This window comes from Lotus japonicus, chromosome 2 (assembly GCF_012489685.1).
Source record: "Lotus japonicus ecotype B-129 chromosome 2, LjGifu_v1.2".
Lineage (NCBI taxonomy): Eukaryota > Viridiplantae > Streptophyta > Magnoliopsida > Fabales > Fabaceae > Lotus > Lotus japonicus.
Genome location: NC_080042.1, coordinates 50,160,641 through 50,177,906, shown reverse-complemented (window position 1 = coordinate 50,177,906; position 17,266 = coordinate 50,160,641).

Sequence of the window (17,266 nt, the reverse complement as noted above, 5' to 3'; positions counted from 1 at the left end):
ATTTTCTTTAACTCTTGTGTCTTATAGCACTTACCACTTAAGTTAACCCTTGGAGATCGAGGGATTGCATGTGAGTGTATAAGGATTGGATCTCTCATGTTAGATAACAATGTCAATTGGAACATTGTATGTAGGGGTGTACAAGGGACGGGTTGGGACGGGTTTTGGTTAATCCTAACCCGGTCCTAAATATTGATCGGGTCAATTCATAGACCCTAACCCGTCCCTAGACCCGAAGCAACCCGACATTATGCGGGTCCAATTTATGACGTGTCTATGTAGGACGAGACCGGGTTGGCCCGAGGGACAATAAGTTTAAGACTATTTGATACTAATTGTAAAATTTAAAGATAATAACATACTAAAAGAGTTATGAGTTGGAACTATTTTTTAGAAGAAATAACTTGAAAGGATCCAATTCTTTTATAATCTATTGCACTTGTGAGGTTTACTGTTTGATCATTTCTTCACTTGTCTCACATATGCATAATACACACACATGATTTTCTCTTGTTAGAGCATGAAAGTGTCCATAGTTTGACCAACGTTTATTTAATTCATAAGGTAGATATTAAACATTTTAATCTCATCTACATGGTAAGATAAATTTGAGCATCATGTATCACATTTTAATCATTATAACAAATTAAAATTTTATAAAATATATATGTGGGACGGGCCGGGTGACCCGAGTGTCAACCCGAACCCGACCTTACCCGAAGTCGGGTAACTCAAAGATCAACTCGAACCCGGTCTCTTTTAATGATCGGACCGGGTTCAATCCAACCTTAAAGGCTTGGGCCGGGACGGGTTGGCGGGTAGGGTCGGGTCTTGTACACCCCTAATTGTATGTATAGGAAAAAGAAATACAAAGCGGAGATACAAGAGAGAAAAAAGCCGAGAACACGAGCAAACAAAACACTACATACTAGAACCATAAATCGACTAGAAAAAAGGCTCAAAGAGAAGCCGGCACACTAGGAGCAGCCAAGAAAAAAAAATGAAAAACACATAAAGCAGCCTTTAAAAAAATCCTACAACAAGATGGCACCATGGGAAATTAGAGCCTCCAACAAGCAAAGGAAAAACACGAGACAACAGAGGGGCAAGACAAACCGCACAAGTTGAGTTCCCTCTAAATCACAACAAGCGTGCTTAGCCCAGAATGTCGCATTGCCAACCCCCACGCAGATAGGCAGGGAGCAGCTCGCTACACAGAATAAAAGGATAGCACCCATAGTTGGCCTAGAAGCTAAATAAAACCAACGACTAGCATAGCAGCACCACGGGAAAACCTTTATTTTATCCCAGCATAGAGATGAAGAAAAAGAAGCAGACACACAGAACTAAAGCTCAAATTTCAAGGGCTAACCTGATTACTTAGGGAGGCTAAGAAAAGGACCAGATGAGATTTTTCCCATAGCATGCACATTTAGCGAAGTAGTCCGCAAAGGGGTTCGATCCCCTACAAATATGCCTCACACTGATACAATCTACATCCCCATAGAGTAACTCAATGAGGTTGAGGTCTTGTAACTTTTTCCATGGCCTATTGATTTTATAATTGACCCACCCTACTCTGAGAGACGAGTCACTCTCAATCAAAACATGCCTTAGATGAAGTTGGTGATAGAAGATAAGCGCATAAAGAACAACCATCACTTCAGCTTCGTAAGCCCATACTTCGCCCATCACCTTTGAGAAAATCCCCAACACTTGCATCTTAGAATTCCTAATTACTTTCCCAATACCACTTCTCTCAGGAGTTCCAAGGGAAGAGCCATCCACGTTAAACTTTAGGACCCCTGGGGGAGGTGCCCAATTGTTTGCCTGAATCCGTACAAATGGATCATTAAACCTTAAAGAGTAAAGTACACTCACCCCCTTAAGGTTTGTTAGAATTACACTCCACCCCATTCTTATCTAAAATTTACATCCCACCCCATTTTATATAAAGGCAAATTTAGTGACGAAAAATATTTTTCATTAATAATTAGTTATTATTTAAATTGTTAATCAATAATTTCAAAAAAAAATCAATATAATCCAATAAATTTAAAAATGAAAACATCACAATCCTCCTCATTCTCTCAATCGCGTTTTTCCTCCGTAAATTCATAATGCAAATTATGCAATAGCACACCTGCCCGATTTACAAACCATATCTCGAACATAGTGAAACATGCTTGTGTTTTCATATTTGGTAATAATTCAATTTTAATCAAAATAATCTCTTTATACCTCCAATTTTCAAAATTGGGTTGTAGGCCAAAAAAGCAACACAAATGGGTGAAGAAAATAGAGAAACAAAATTATGAAAATATGAAGTGGATCTGAGGTTATTAGAGCCCAACGAGGCGGTGGAGCATCGTTTTTAACAAAATCCAACAATATCTAAGACCAACAGAGCGTTCGCTCACAACTTCAAGGGGTGAAATTCACAAGAAGTAGTTGAACAAGTGGCTTTAGGGATGTGCGATTCACGTTCTGGGGTTCAGGTCGCAACAAAACTTTGAGGCATGGAGGTGCCATGGGGTTTCACATTGTGGGACAGTGGAGCCGTGTTAAAGGGAGTAAAGGCTTGGTGGTGGCCGTTTGTGGTGAGAAATATGATTTGGAGATAGATGGGACGTGGACTTAACAGACAGAGTGAATGGTTTTTTTAAATTTAATTCAGTAAAATTATTTTCATAAATTAATGTATGATAGTGTATATGCATTAAATTTATTTTAATTTTTACTAATTAGTAATTAGTTTTTAGTAGTGAGGAATTTGTTTTCGTCACTAAAATTTGCCTTTATAAAAAATGGGGTGGAGTGTAGATTTTTAAAAAGAATGGGGTGGAGTGTAGATTTTTAAAAAGAATGGGGTGGAGTGTCATTCTTGCAAATCTTGAGGGGGTGAGTGTATTTTACTCAACCTTAAATCTAAAAGTTCAGTATGAAATTTGTACAATTGTAGGGGAAATCCTTCCACCAAGCCTTTACCCACTAGGCTATCTTTGAAATGTGCAAATCTGACATTGCATCAATGAAGAAATATTAAGATCAGTTTGTTTCGAGGCAACCATATTGTCCAAAAGAGAGCAAAGGAAATCATCTCCCATAACAAGGGATCAGAAGTGGCTCTTAGCTCGGGCCACTCTGAAATCAAACCATGGATATTCTGCGGACAGCGCCAAGCCATTCCTTCTCTACTCAAGGTAGAGCTGCAAAGGGTCCGTGCATTCACACAAGTAATATGAAACTTTGAATTTTTTTAAAAAAATTGGAAAGGAGAAAAGTCAAGGAAGACAAAGGTTGAGAGGGTGCCACTATTTTTCTTTAATATTCGAAAGTAGTTTATAGTAGACTTACAATGTCTTTGTTAAGTCACCATTCTCCCCAGCTCCAATCTTACAATGTCTTCTTCGTCGTCATTGATAAGGTTCAGAAGGAGCTTTCCGTTTTTTCCTCAGCTTCGACAATTCCATTATGATTCAAACCCTAATCTCTTTCGTCAATTTCACGTTGAGGCTGAGTCTGATCGTGCTGATAACCTTGTCTCTGCATTCAATTAGATGCTTTTGGCGCGTCATGTCCCTCCCATCCAGGAGTTTAACAAGATTTTGACTGAACTAGTGAAGATGGGGCAGTTCAAGACGACCATATCCCTTTTTCAGAAAGTGGAAAGGAAGGGCACTAAAGAAAGTGTGGATACTCCCGGTATCATTATCAATTCCTTTTGTAGTTTTGGGGGGGGGGGGGGGTCTTGGCTTTTCGGTACTCTGCAACTTGCTGAAAATAGGTCATGAGCCCAATTTCGTGTTATTCACCACCTTCATCAAAGGTCTCTGTAAGGTGGGCAAGTTTCAATCAGCTATTAGATTTCATAACCATGTTAAAGCACTAGGACTTACTTGAATGAAGTCGCATGTGGGACTATTGTGCCCTTTCCAAACAACTCAAATTTAAGCACCAAACTCCCCCACGACACACCTGACCACATTCTAGCTTCACCGAAAAAGTTGACTTCAATCCAATCATGAAGGTCCATACTAAAGAAATTCCGCACCTACTAACGGGGAACCACTTGAAGCCAGATAGGTGAAACATCGGAACAATCATGCAGCAAATGGAGCCTTGCATCACTGATCAAATCGATCAAGTTCTTATTTTACTGAAACTAATGGTAACAAAAAGTGTTTACCCAAATTTTGTTACCTATTGTGTTTTAGTGGATGCATTCTCTAAGGAAGTAAAGATGAAAGAAGCTAGGGTCATTATCGCAATCATGCTTATATTAAAAATCAAACTGACTGCCTACACGTATTCTTCTATAATCGATGGGTATTGCATGATTGGTGATGTTAAAAGGGCTAAAGCTGTATTCTAGGACATGGTCGAAATCTTACAATTGTATCCTAACCTCCATACTCATTTAACCCTCATTAACGGACTTTGTAAGACTGAACAAGTTGATGAAGTTGAAGTCTTGTTTCAAAAAATGCGTTCTAAAGGGATTGATGCAGATACGGTTACATACTCTACACTTGAACATGTGTTATGCCTAGTGGGTAGATTCTCTCATGTTTGATACCTAGTACAAAACTATCCACCGAATATCATTACTTACAAATTCATATTGGATGTGTTATGTAAAAGTCATCAGGTGGACAGGGAAATTTCCTTAACAAGGAAATTGTAGGACAGAAAATTCAACCAATTAAGGTCACATACACCCCCACACGTAGTCGCACTATCCAATCCCCTCATAGACTCATCCACATTGAACCTACAGAAGTCACCCCGATGAAACTCTCACCCAACCAGAAAAGAACGAACCTTAGGCTTAAAAACCCGAGGAATGAATGCCCCTGAAGCACAATGGCATTGCAAAGCGAACCTCCTAGCCATAGAACTCATAGCCTAAGAATCTGAATCCTTCCCATTAAACACAAAATTATTGCGCCCTTTCCTAACAGCCTAAATTTAAGCACCAAACGCCCCAACGACACACCTAACCACATTCTAGCTTCACCGAAAAAGTTGGATTCATTCCAATCACGAAGGTCCATACAAAAGAAATTCGACGCCTACTGAAGATGAACCACTTGAAGCCAGATAGGTGAAACATCGGAACAATCACGCAGCAAATGGAGCGTTGCATCACTGATGAAATCGATAAAGCTCTTATTTTACTGAAACTAAGGGTAACAAAAGGTGTTTACCCAAATGTTGTTACCTATAGTGTATTAGAGGATGCATTTTCTAAGTAAAAGAAAAGAAGCTAGGACCGTTATCACAATCATGCTTAGATTAAAAATCAAATTGACTACCGAAACACATTCATCTATAATCGATGGTTATTGCATGGTTGGTGATGTTAAAAGGGCTCAAGTTGTGTTCTAGGACATGGTCCACCTCTCACAAGTGTATCCTAACCTCCATACCCATTTAACCCTCATTAACGGACTCTGTAAGACTACATAAATTGATGAAACACTAGTCTCGTTTCAAAAAACGCGTTCTGAAGGGATTGCTGCAGATAATGTCATATACTCCACACCAAATTAAAACTCTTCAATGTCTACAAGGAGGGAGTTAACGATTGATATTAACGAGCCAAGGAAACTCCATCATGCTCTTTGCAATAGGATTACTCAATAAAGGACATCCAACTTGTAACAAGACTAGCAGTTTATTCGCTAATGAAATTGAATTTAAAGGCAGTATCATACATGACTTAGGGAAGGATGTGGCTTATCAAAAAAAACTTAGGGAAGGATGTGTAGGATCAATAAGAGGCACTAACTCTTAGCCCCCATTAGAAAATTTCAGAATTCAGATATCAAGTTAATAAAAAATATGCAAGACGAAGTCAACTAATGGATTGAAGCAGCACATGATGACATTGTTTTTAAGGACCTCAGTATCTCCAAGAAGCAATAAAGCACCAGTTTTCTAAAAAAAATTCCAGACAAATGAGTGATGTCTTTCTTCCACTTTACCTTCAAATGGTGACACCAAATAACTTTTAAGATTCAAATATCTTTGACTTCAGCTTTCCTCAATTGAAATAAAAAACATTCATATTTTCACTTTGCAAACTTTATGACTCTTAAAAACAGGCAGCTATGAAGTAAGGCAAAGAAAATTTTCTCCATCGTAAATTGAAATAATTCCATCAGATCAATAATATGAGAAATATAAAATGGGAAGGGAGCAACCTCCACATCTTTCTAAGTTAATTACTATAGCTTCCCCTCTCTCTTCTTCTTCTTCAAAATGCACATTATTGATTAACAATATAATATACACATGTGCTCAAGTAAATCTTTTTAAATCTTGGAGCAACACGTGAATGAATTGATACGTTCATTCAAGAGGAGAATGCAGCCTTTGACTCATATTTTGCCTGATTTATTTTCTTTCATTGAGAATAGCACTTACAAGTTACAGTCAAAACAATGGATATCTTATAACTTGCTTCCTGGTAATCATCATTTGCCTTCCTAATTGTTTTCAGTCCTTTTGCAGATGCATAAAATGGACAACTACAGAAGTTATATTTTTTAAAACAAAAAGAATAAAGGGCTCGCCATAGTTTACTTTTCCTCACGATAGTTACCATTATACATATTGTTCCTAGATCTTTCTTGCTTTTGGTTACATTGTCCCTTCATAGTTAATCAGAAGATAAATAATAAAAGGGAGGGAACATTAAACAACTCAATCAAGTTGAGTTGCATTATTTGATCCAATCTACTAGTAAATATAACTAGGAGGTCCCCTTTCATTCAAAAAGTTAGCATGCTACAATTAATAAAACATACAGCAGGTAAGCACTAATCACCACCCAAAAAAATAACAAACTAATGGTCAAATTTCATTCTACAGTACTTTAAACTTTAGAATGGTTGATTGACTCTAGTGATGCGGAAAATTTTGGAGCTTTTCTCCCGGAATTGGAGGGTTAGTGTAGCTTGGATCCCTCAAGGAGGAAATGGTGTGGCGGATTAGCTTGATAGGAAAGGAGCTCGTACCCTTACGATGATCATTAGTGTGGTTGATTGACTTGATGTGGAGCTGGAAACGATCCAGTTGAAGGACTCATTGACGGTTTCGTAGTTTTTATGTCTCTTGTTAGTTTTCCAAAGGAGAAAAAAATATATCACATATCTTTCTCATTAATTTTGACTCTTTAATTTTCCTTTCACCACTAGGAATTTATTAAGGTAAGATTGTTTTTAGATAAGCCAAATTTTATTTAATGAAGTAAAAGGGGTACTTCAACCCAATACAAAGGAAGAAATGGAAAAGATAAAGATAAGCAGAAAAAGCAACACAAACCCCAACAGTGACCCCCCATTCCCACTGAAAGCTAGCCAATATAAAACCGCCTCATTAAAACCTTCCTAGGAAAGCCCCCTTGGGAAAAACCTAGGAAGGAAAAAGAGTACACTAATAATAAAGACTAAATAACACTTCTAGGAGAAAAAACAAGAAAAAAACCCACCAACCTGAATCCAAGTATAAAGCCCCAACAAAACATGAGAAACAAAACCCAGCTCATGACAAAAACAGCACAGACCACGTCCAGCTCCAAAGCCAAGTCATAAACCAATAACACCAAGAATGATGAACTGATTCATGATACCTTAAATCCCAACAACCATCCACAATGAACACCAAAGCAGCAATATACGAATATCCCTCCATAAGTGTCAGCAACAGAACATCACTTGACCACCAAAGCCACAAACTAGCCAATACCAAATAATCACTCCAAGGTGAAGGAATACAACACAGTACCAATACCAATCAGAGTGGAAATAGTTCCATACAGCTCCCAATCCAATCTTGATATTAACACCCTCTAAGAACCAACTCACAGGCCATGAATGCATGTCAGAGGATTAGTGTACCAAGCATAAAATGAATAAATAAATTCCTTGATATTGGTTTTAGACCATGCCATGAATCCCTTTTAATGAGCTTAAGCACCCTTTCATGATTAAAATGTTCACCTCTAAAAACAATTGAATTCCTCACCAACCAAAGAGTCCACACAGTTGCCATCCAGACAGATAAAGTTGCACGCCTTTGAGTATTATTCCACCCAATCTTAAAACGAATGAGATGGTTCCTAGGTGAGGATGCATTTACAGTCACTACAGCATTTTTGGCTTTCTGCCGCGCACAGAAAACCGCGGTGTAATGCAAAAAACTGTGGTCAAAAGCATATGCCATGGTTTTGCCGCGGTTTCAGTGTCGTAGTGTATGTGGCCGTGCCCAAGCTCAAGTGCCACGGTTTTGTCAAGTTTATGCCACGGTCTGCCCAAAGACTTAAGGCCGCGGTTAGCTTTATACCACAAATATTAAACTGTGGCCATACATCTTTCAGCCACGGTTTCATCTAGCCAGGTAGGTCCACGGTTGTATTTTTTGCTGCGGTTTACTAACCGTTGTAGCATGCCACCGTTTTTAACCTTCTTCTACCCCATGAGACCTTTTCAAAATTAAGCATTGAAATCCCGCACATATACATAACCAAAGCCTCTTTTTTTTTTATAAGCCAAAATGTATTATAAACTAGAATACAAGGGGTACTCTTACCCGCAATACAAAGAACAGAAAAAGCACTGGAGAGTTAAGTAAATATGAAACAAAAAATGAGGCCAAAGGCCAAACCCAGAACCCAAGCCACAACATAGCAAAGGGAACTGCAAACCTCCAAGCCACCGCTTCCATAGAACAGCCTCCCAACACGCATACCTTCAGCACCTCATACAGGACCTGAAACAGAGAAACATATAAGGCTCCTAAAACAACCACTTGATCAAGTCTAATGCAGGAGCAAGGCTTTGTTCCCCACACCTTGAATCAACTATAAAGAGACCAAAAAAGAGCAAAGACAAAGCAACAATCCAATGAAACTGAAGGCATTAGGGCCGGGGTAAGAAACGATAAAACAGCAACATCTTACTTCAAAGTGAAAAGTCAATATATCAACAATTGGTAAAATTAGTTATTTAATTAGGATAGTGTTCTTACTTGGAAAAGGTATTTGCAGTTCTATATCTGAACTCTGCTCTTAATTTAAAGGGCAATGACTCAACTTTTCCATTCGAAGGGCCTGTAACTTTGAATCAAACAAATGGGAATTTTGTTAAGGCTGATAAAGAGATATTGTGAATGAGAAACCATTAACTAGCTAATGAAACATAAGCCCAAAATTTCAGTTGATTGCAGGATATTAGTGAGCAATAAGTATCACACATTCATACTATCACTTCTACATTTCTACACTTCTACACGTCTCAAATGAAAAAGGTGAATAACAATTAACAAGTATTAAGCTTATTTCACAAACAACCATATTGACAATGTCTAATGCTTTGTAATAAGAAATCTCTGGCTGAGTCAAGAAGTGGAAATACATGTAGTTGGATTTGCTACAAACTGTCCAAAGAAGAAACCTTTCTTCTCAAAAAACTTGTACATTTTAATAGCTTGTCTGCCAATCATAAAACAGAACAGGATGAAGTTATAAAAATAACATAAAACAAAATAAATAAACACACACACACATAAAAAGAAAACATGTTACTTCACAAATTAGTACTCACGAACATAGCAGTTAAACAGCCCTATCATTAGTCCCTTGTCATTAGGGAATTTAGCTACCAGTGAATAAAAGTGATGGAGAATTATAAAGGATACAAGTGATGCAGAATTTTAAAGCTACCAGCTTTACAAAAATTAAAGAATTGGCTACATAAATGTAAGAGAAACCATAATTATATTTATATATTAAGTTTATGCAAAGAGCATTGTTCAAAGATGACCAGTTCATATACGGTATACCAATCTTATCCAGAAAATAAGTAAGCACATATTCAAATACATATTCTAAAAGACCAAAAGGACTAGATGACTACAGCCATCTAAGTTATTTTATTCCAAACAGAGTACTTCTCTTAAAATCCCCAATGCGGCAATGCCCATCAACATAACAAGATCGATGTGCCAAATGAACCTACAAATTGGGAACAAATTATCACAAATTGAAGGAATTTGGTTAATTAGACAAGAACAAAAACTAAATCTTACTAGCTAATTGGGAGGACATTTCTTCCATTATGTCACAACAAAAATAGAAGTTTGTATCCCAAGAAGCATCTTACACACATTTGAGCTCTTTCTCACCACTGAAACCAAAATTACAACATTTCTGTTATGTATCGATTTGGAAAGAAAGAGGCTGCTGAATTTTATATTCATCCCTAAATAAAGGACTTCCAAACCCCTAAATCCCTTGGTGCAACCTAAATCCCTAAATCACTTGGTCTAACTCCAAATCCCTAACCCCAAATTACCTCATCTGGACAAAGCGGTGCGAAGGAAGCAGTGGTATGTGTGACCTCTAGTGGCGCGGCTCACAACACCTTGTTAGCATTCTCGAAGTTACGAAAGATGAGTTCTGAGGCGCTAGTTGTCGAGGTTGTTCCAGAGAGGCACAATAACCGGTGGAGGTTGCAGTGTTTCCTTGATTTTGTCCTCTTCTTGGGTGCTGCCGCTGCGTCAGTTCCTCTCCTGTGTGATGGTTGTTATCGAACAGAAGGGGGGGGGGAGAAGAAGAAAGATGATCCACAATGGAGCTAGGGCACAAGGGTTCAATTCAATGTGTATATCAACGCTGTGTTTATGGTTGTTATCTTTAGTTTTTGGTTCATGGCTTTTTTTAAGAAAAAATAATATTTGAGTTATGAAAATTTAAAAGATAAAACGCGGTTAACACTAAAAATTTTGGCGGACAGGAATTTTATGGGCTCCGAAATGTAAATTTATATACCACAGTTAGAAATTAGTGGGATAATGTTTCCACGGTTTGAAACACTGGCCATAAAATTTCCACAGTTCCAAAGTCGTGGTTTAAAATTTTTAGGCCACGGTTTATTATGTTTGTGCTTAAGATTTTTTCAAAACTGTCTACAGTTATGAAACCGTGGCACATAGTACCTTTCGGCCTCGATTTTTTGTCCGTTGAAAAATATAGCGTGGTCTAAAGTGAAAAATGTTGTAGTGAGTGCTTACACCAAACCAGTTAAAAACTAGCTGCCAAATGTGCTGCGAAGATGGGCACAAGAATAGCAAATGCCAGCAAGATTCTAAATGATTACAACAAAAGTTGTAGGAAGCTTGTTCTTGATCAACCAAAACATTACGTTTGAGTAAGTTCTCCTTGCTTGCAATGCGATCCAGCAAAATTCTCCACGCAAAAGCCTTTACGTTCGAAGGCGCTAAAGACCGCCAAACTTCTGAGATAGCATGATCCTGCACCATAGAGTTAGCACCCTGAAAAAATAAGTAAGTTGAATTAACCGAAAAACCACCATCATCACTAGATAGCCATGTCCAACGATCATAGGAACCTTCAACCAACTGGAAATTGCTGAGATCAACCATCAAAATGGCTACCCATTGTAGCTCGCGACCCATCAGCTGTCGTCGCCAACTGCCAACTGCCAACTGCCATTCACCTACCTCCCACACTCAATTATAGTTGGCCCACTTCAGCTTTGAAAGATTATATAAGCGAGTGAACTTGCAGCGAAGACTACCCAATCCTAACCAGTTCTCATGCCAAAACTGGTGTTGTTTCCCATCCTAACTGATTTACTTGAACCCTCATCAAGCCAGTTTGAATCGCCCGCAATGCATGCCCCTTGAACATCACGCCACCACGCGGATTCAATGGGGAATGATTGACCTGAGTACTTTGATCTCATAACCCGACTCCACAAACTATTTGTTTCTGTACGCCATTTCCCCATCCACTTCCCAAGCAGCACCTTGTTAAACATTATTAAATCTTAGATACCCAAACCACCTACATCCTTCGGTCTACAAATGGCTGCCCAACTAACCCAAGCGATTTTCCTGTCATCCTCACTACCGCCCCAAAGGAAACCCTCATAATCTTGTTACAAGTCTTGGCCACGCACACAGGGATTCTGAAAAAGGACAAGAAAAACAACGAAAGTGCTGAAAGAACACTCTGAATGAGGCAGATGCGCCCTGTTGGTCAATTCGCAAGTGTACGAATACCTCCGGGTTTTAAAATATCGAACCACAGGGATTGTGAGTGAGAATTGTTGATTTAAGTCTAAAGTTTGCAAGTTCTTAAAGCAGTAAATTTCAGAGATTGGTTTTGGTTGATTGTGACGAAAGTTTTGCAAAAGAGCAATGTTGAAAATGATGTAAATAACAAATGATGGAAAATTGCCTTGGGTTTTTGATCAACTAATCCATTTTAGTCCACCTATCCTATGCATGTGAATCCTTGATTAAACTCTTGTTGATATAGCCTATGTACTTACTAGTTGATTCCTCACAAAAGTAATTCTCTCAAATTGAAAGATAAGCCCAATTCCTTGTGTACTTAAACATTCATAAGAGGTATGATAGCATGGTTATTCAGGCCAACAAAACCCTACCCTCACTCTATTCCTAGAAGCAAGTATAGAAGGATCTATTCCAATTCATGTCCCTAAATCATAACAAATTTCCATTTAATTATAATCTAGCCTATAGCAAAGGTGCACCAAAGCTAAACATGCAATAAGGAATTGAAATACAAGATCAAATCAAGACTCATGCATAGAGATAGGATTTAACAAACTAAAATTTCATAGAATCTCTTAACCCAAAGCAAAAAAGTAAACTAGCCACTCATGGCTAGTGAATTCATGAAGAAAGTGTAAGGAAAACCTGAGAAAAATACAAGTTGGAAGCCTCCCTTGGCCCCAAAGTTCTCCTCAGCTCTCAAACTTGATCAAAAATGAGTAAAATGTCCAAAAGTTATCAAAGAAATTGGCATAAGCCTTATTTATAGGCAAAATGAACGAAACTGGGCGCTCAGGCGCCAATTCAGAGCGCCTGAGCGCCAATTGCATGTTGAAAAACATGCTTCTGGACCCAATTGGCGCCTAGGCGCCCACTCCCAGCGCCTAGGCGCTTAAGCTCGCCTGAAAAAGACTTTTTGGCTTCTGAAACTCCTCTTTTCAATTCTCTTTAAGTTCTTCATCAATTTCATGCTTCTTGGCCTTCTTTCTCCTTCAGTTTCTGCTCTCCAAACCTAACCAACAAGACAAGGAAGATTCTAGAAGCTCCAAGAGCTCATTAGCACAAGAAGTCCTTCATAAAACACAACAAAACCATGCAAGTCCTAAACTTTACTTAAAATGCAAGAAAACTACCTATAAAACTACTAAATTACCAAAACAAAATAAAGACTAAAGAAAATCATAAAAATGCATGAGAATGCATGAAACACTACATGAGACTCAACAAAAAGACTCAAAATAACCAAAGAAATGACCCTAAAAACAGGGTCATCACGCCCTCCAAAAGAAACCAATTGCCGCCTCCAAGTCGACAATCTACTTCGAAATTTTGAAATAATTGGTTCCCAAGTTTGGGAGCGATCAACCCGAGCACCAATGGGGATACCAAGATAGACAAACAAAATGCTCATCAAATTACAATGTAAGAAAGAAGCAAAGTTCTGCGCCAAACCCGGATCAAGAGTAATAGAAGCTAATTTGCTCTTGTGAAAGTTCAGTTTAAGCTCGGATATCAATTCAAAACAACGAAGGATTCCTTTCATCACGACCACATTCTGGAAAGAAGCTTCTCCCATAAAAATAGTGTCATCAACAAACTGAAGGAGAGAGACCTCACAAGAATTACCATTCCCCACATGATAACCTTTGAACTCGCCCAAATTAACCGCATTTATGAATAGGCCATTAAGTCCTTCCGCCACAATAAGAAATAAGAAAGGGGCGAGAGGGTCGCATTGTCTAAGTCTACGCACCATCCTGAATTCCTCAGTTGGGCTACCATTAACCAGAACCGACACTGAGGCGGATTCCAAGCAGCTCTTAACCCAAAGAATCCACCTATCATTGAAGTTCATACGCTTTAACATATACAACAGAAAATCCCACTAAACAAAGTCATACGCTTTTCCATAATCAACTTTAAAAATCAATGTCGCTTTCTAACTTTGGCATCATGGACAACCTCATTCACAATAGATACACTGTCAAGCATATTAAGGAAAGGTTAATTGATAAAACATAAATTCTCTTGAAATTACAAAAATGACTATTTAATAGAAGAAGAAAAACTCGAAATAATGTCAAATATTAAGGAACAAAGTGAGTAACTTAATAAATATGTAAGAGAAAGCTCCAGCATTCTCTTTTCCCTTCGTGAAGGGTAATTTAGCGAATAATTAAGTAAGTTCTCTGAGTTCGTAAATTATGTTAGAAACTCTTTTTAGTTCCCCGGGGCAAGGTAAATATAAGTCTTTTGTAAGTGCTCTTTAAGCTTGATAGCTTTCCATGCGTTAGTCCGATGCACCATCCCCTCAACCTAAATATTTGTGAAAAAAATGTGTCCATCTTAAAATGTTATTTTCCTAATAATTTCTCTGATTTCACATTTCAATTAATATATATTACCAATCTTTCCAGTGTGTTACTCGAAAATTTGAGTAGGGAATTCTCTAAGCGCCGCTTGATTAGTTACAGCTTTCAAAAATATTTTCTGTTTTAAAAATTGAAAATTTTAAAACATGTTTGTTTTCAATTTTTAAAACTATAATACCAGATCATCTAAAAGATGTTTTCTGTTTTACTTTTTAGTTTACATAATACACTTTTTTTAATGTTGGAAAACATCTTATTCAAACAGTTTTTAATTACAGTTTTCAAAAACTACAATCAAACAGACCGTAAATCCCTAGCAGTGATGCACGAAACTGGATGAGTTCTCCAACATAGTAATGTCATGTTGACATAGCGGGAGAAGTGACTGCAAAGACACTCAAACACTCAAATTAATATGAGAGCATAGAGATAGAGCAACTCAAAATTATAGTAGAACAATGAGTTGAAATAATGAATCATGCTTATTAAATAAATGATTAAACATGTATTTATAGTTGTTTCTGAATAAAATTATACGTCCAATGTACTTTGGACCAATATCAACAACATCTCGCACACATGAGAATAATGATTCTAAATCAAGATGATATCTTATAATTCCAAATAGGATATTTTATATCGTGATATACCTCTATCATATCATGGATGATTCCTTCCAGGTTTGGTATACCATAAGTATATAAATGAGCACCAAGACCGGTCCCGACATTTTGGAGACCCTGGACAAATAATAAAATTGGACCCCGAATCATTTTTTTTAAAGAACATTATCTATTTATTTAGTGAATTTGGTAGAAGAACATAAACAAAACGTCATATCCACTTATTTAGTGAATTAGGTAGAAGAACCCAAGAAACCTTCACATTCCAATGCTAATTAAGCTCTTAAATATGACCAATAAATATCAAGTTACTTGTATTCACATGCCTCTCTTATTATTATGAAAACCTTCAATACAGAAGTACATAACTGGTCTTGAATGCAACTACTAAATTTTTTATTGGGAAAGTTTAAGATTTTTTTTTTCTCAATAATGTAAAAAGATATATTTATTAGCAAAAAGCCAAAAAGGGGTGGGAAAAAATTATTTAGTAAAGTGGGGTATTTTTTTGAGAAAAGGCCACGACATTGTGCCGCAGTCAAACAACCGTGGCCAAAAGTCTGAAAAGGCAACGGTTCCCTCTTACTGTGGAACCCAGGTCTCATAATAGGCTACGGTTTCTAAAATGTTGCCTAAGGTTTTTAGGCAACACCTTAGAAACCGTAGCCTTTGGGAAATATTTTTTTGGACCCTTCTTTTTGGAGGCCTTGTGCTGTGGGTCTGCTTGCACAGGCCCAGGGCCGGCCCTGATGAGCAGTAGGGTCTAGAGGACACACTTTAGGTACACACTTCCTTCTTATTAATCATTCAGCTTTGCTGACTTGAGCGCCGGAGTATCACACAGATTTCTACCTTCAGTTCCCACCTAGTCACTAGAATACGAGAAGACAGAGTCTATCTTGGGAGGAGTTGTCCAACGAAGCATCCCTTCACTACAACCATTTGTCCTTATCCGGCTAGGTAATCTACTACCAGAACATTGTTTTCATCTGTGGAGAACACTAATTCGTAGTCTTATTCATCTCGACCATGCAAAACATAAGAAGACATGCAACAATGAAACTATATCCTTCACCAAGAAAATAACTTGTTTATGGTCACAAACCGCATGTTCGAGTGAAAGAAGGATCTCGATTCAGGACAACAAGTGTCCGCCTTGACTGAAGAATTGATCGTGATCATGATGATCCCACTGTAATCGTAGCAAGGTCACACTAATGTGGTGATAGTTAGAGTACTAATCGATTAGGGAAGCTCAACTGATATCTTGTTTTATCACTGCTTTTTAAGGATGAGGTTATGCAATAAATACCTTATACATTTCAGTTACGATTTTAGGATTCCACATAACTCCTCGGATATGAAGAGGCACGGTTGACCCTTGAAGATTGGCTAACTCAAAAATAATAAGCTATAAATTCATAATGGAAAACTGCTCAACCTCGTACAATGCAATCCTCCTCACTGAATGAGTACGATTCCTATATATCTACCAAAAGGATTTCTTTGAAGTTCATGGCAGGCAATGGCAAGATTATCTTCATACAAGGAGACTAGGAGGCAGCCCAGACAGGCTATCAGATGAGCCTTCAGATAATGCAAGGACTATTGAAAACTGACAGAGGAGAAGAAAAAGTGTCCCACCAAGAATGAATGTGATCTAGATCCCCCCATTAGCCCTCTGAATGATGAAGCCAACCCCTTGCATTAGCTAGAGCAAAAGACGGTAAAGGTCCGAATTAGTGCAACTCCAAACAAGTTCACATGTGTTGGCTCAAGACCGAATGCATCCAAAAGAGACTAGATTGTCCAGGTCTTGAAATCCAACATTGATATATTTGCATGGAGTTTCACAGACTTGCCCAGGATCAAGGAAAATTTTTGCTACCACAAGTTTTCCCCGTTATGCCATGAGGTTCAGGGAGAGGTCACAACCACTTTGTTAATCTAATGTAGGAACCCTTACCTTTAATTTTTTCAAGAGGCTGATTCCACGGCTCGAACATGACTGTAAAGTCACATGACAACAACCTTATTGTTGTGCTGAGATAGTGAGACTTGCCCTCTATTGGACCAAATAAATAACCTAAAAAATTTGTCACCATTATAAATCAACTTCATCAGTAAGGAGTTGAGTTTCTAATAGTGTGTTTAACTGCA